We start from the raw sequence: 3260 nt of genomic DNA on the forward strand, positions 1-3260 counted from the left end.
ACCCACCTGAATTCCTCTTTTGGATTCTTTATCCTTATTTAAACCTGTCATTTGAGCAGCTGAAGTGAAAATATGGGCCCAGGATCTCCTTCTGAGTGAGAGAAGCACCTCTTCTCCAGCATCCTCACCAGAAGAAATCAATGAAAACAGCCTCCAATCAAAGGTCAAGAGGAAATCAGAAGGCAGGGGGGGCGGGGGGGGCGGGTAGTGGTGAGTAGCAATGAGTAGCAGGTTGGCCTGGCTACACTGGATCTTTCTGAGATCTCAAGGTTATCTCTCTCATAAGCTATCTTTTCCTGGTTGGATTTGACTTTTGTGTTTTGTTTTCATTTTCGTTTTGTTTTCTTACCATAAGAGTGGTAAGGCATTCAAGGTTAGGCAGTGAGGCAGGAGAAAAACGGCCAAGAAAACAGCCTGGCTGCCTTCAGCCTAGGCTTCTAAGTCACAGAGAACAAAAGGAAGTCCTCCCAACAGCTCAGGTCCAGCTGAACTCACCAGGATCAAAAGAACAGCATGCAAATTGGAGTCAAAGTTCTGTAGTCATAAACAATACATACGACTTGGGGGTGGTTTTCACGTCCACACAGAGCTCCCTGGGGAACCTCATTCATTTGGGTTGAGTTTGCAGGTCCTGGTCATGACCACATTCTCTGTGACCAACTGACTGATGGTGGGAGGCGGGAGTGCTGCCCATGAGTAAGCAGGGTGAGTGGGTGCAGGCCCTGTGGGCCGAGCTGGGCAGATCTCTGCCTCATACCCTGTACTCTGCAACTCAGAGACACCTCGGAGGGGAAAACAGAGGCACCATGAGGAGGTATTTAGACGCAAGAATAGGCAGCTGTCACCACGCCTCCCCCTGAATCCTTAGTTCCACTCCTGACCTACACAAACAAAGCCTTTTCTTGAGCTCTGACCATTGGGAAACAAGAGTCAAGATGCTAATCACCCAGATTTTGAAGCAACAGACTTTTCTGTTTCTTGTTTTTGTATCATCACATGGTTATAATTGTGGTTTACAAATTCAGATGTGAATGGATTATGGCTTTTAAATATTCTAGGAAACAAATTGTTACTTGAATATTTCATCTCAATGAGCAAATCAGCAATTCAGCCTCAGACTTTCTGGAAAGATCTGCGTCTCCCATACCAGATTGGACCAGGTTTCAAAGGCTTCGCACAGTGACAGGGTGCGGGAGTTTGGTCCTCAGTCATCTGTTTATTTCCACGTACTACCAAGATAGCCGCTGTTCCTGGTTGTATAGACCCAGACCTGGAGGCTCTCTGATGCATTCCAGACCACACATGGGCCTCAGGAATCTCTGTCCCGTGCAGAGCTGAACTCTGAAGTGCCTGCGATCTAGGGTTGCCAGATTTAGGGGGAATTATACACACACACACACACACACACACACACACACACACACACAAAAGAGGACCTCCAGTTAAATCTGAATTTCAGATAAACAACAAATTAATTTTTTAGTGTAGGTGCGCTCCATGCAATATTTGGAACATATCTTCTATAAACAGGACCTGGGTCGCTGTGTCTCTATGAACCTCTTCTAATACTAGACCAGGGGAACTTTTTTTCTGGGGAATTATTCTTCTCAGTGGGATTAAATGTTTTGAAACAAAGCTGGGAACATCCTGCAGATGGTTCTGCTTTCCACCTGCCACATAACTGCCCTGAGGCAATGAATTAGTCTACTACCTTGAAATGGCAAGGCAGGAATTAAGGTCTCAAATTGTTTATCTATACTTCCTTTCTTCCCTTTGTTCTTTCTCTTTCTCTCTCTTACTCTCCTCTCTGCTTTCTTTTTGCAATATCAAAGGAAAATATTGGAAAAATGCATTTTTATTTAGGTCAAGAAATCAGGCAGTTCTAACACTATGAAAGAGATTTATGAAAATACAATAAGACTATGTGAAGCCCAGGGAGTCAGAGTACCTTAGAACGCAAATACAAAGGAGTAGGTATGCTCACATCTCACAGAAATACTTTTTCTAAATTTATATTTCAAGACCCTAGACTTTTTTCTGTAAAAGTGTGATCCCATTGTAATTCAAAACAGAAGTTACTAAGAAAATGCATGGTTGTCTGATAACCACATATACTTGTTTTAAAAGTATTTTAAATATATTTCTATGTGTTTAATTTAATTGTTGATTGGACCATTCCAAGAAATCCAGAATACATTCTAAGGAATGAATGAGACAACTGCACAAAAACGTGTGTAAAAAGATGCTCATTGCAGTATTATTTATGATAAAGAGAGGACTGATTTAAGTGCCCTTTAATCAAATATTGATTAAATGAATTGTGCTATAATTACCTGCTACGGCTATTAAACCTGATAGTCTAGTCATCATTAAATCAGAGTTCCTATAGTAAGGAAGAGAAGTTAAAAGATAGAAGGAGTGTGGGGTTTCCCTGGTGGCGCAGTGGTTGAGAATCCGCCTGCCGATGCAGGGGACACGGGTTCGTGCCCCGGTCCGGGAAGATCCCGAATGTCGCGGAGCGGCTGGGCTCGTGAGCCATGGCCGCTGAGCCTGCGCGTCTGGAGCCTGTGCTCCGCGACTGGAGAGACCGCAGCGGTGAGAGGCCCGCGTACCACCAGAAAAAAAAAAAAAAAAAAAGATATAAGGAGTGGAAAAGAAGATATAAAACTGTCATTTTCCAATGACAACGTAATTATGCATGTATAAAATTCAAAATCATCTACAAATTATTTGAATTAGTAAGTTTAACAAAGTTGCCAGATACAGGGGCAATATACAAAGTCAGCTGTAATTTTATACCAATATAAATAGTTTGAAAATGAAAAATTTTTTTAAATTTATAGCAGCATCAAAAAAAAAAAAAAAAAAAGGAAGGGAAAAGATTTTCAAGGACTCTACACAGAAAACTATAAAATATTATTTAGTGAAATTAAAGACCAAAATAGGGGAAGAGATAGATCAAGTTTGTGAATTACAAGAATCAATGTTTTGAAAATGTCAGTTCTCCTCTAATTGAACCTATAGATTCGGTGTAAACCCAATCAAAAACCCAGCAGACATTTTGTATGTGTGATAATTAATGAACTAGTTTAAGGACTTCAATATAAATGCAAAGGGCCAAAAATAGCCAAGACAATCTTGAAAAACAAAATGTCCCAGATATCAAAACTTAAGATAGGGGCTTCCCTGGTGGCGCAGTGGTTGAGAGTCCGCCTGCCGATGCAGGGGACACAGGTTCGTGCCCCGGTCGGGGAGGATCC

The sequence above is a fragment of the Monodon monoceros genome, unplaced genomic scaffold (genome assembly GCF_005190385.1).
Source record: "Monodon monoceros isolate NGI ecotype Baffin Bay Population unplaced genomic scaffold, NGI_Narwhal_1 Super_Scaffold_21, whole genome shotgun sequence".
Lineage (NCBI taxonomy): Eukaryota > Metazoa > Chordata > Mammalia > Artiodactyla > Monodontidae > Monodon > Monodon monoceros.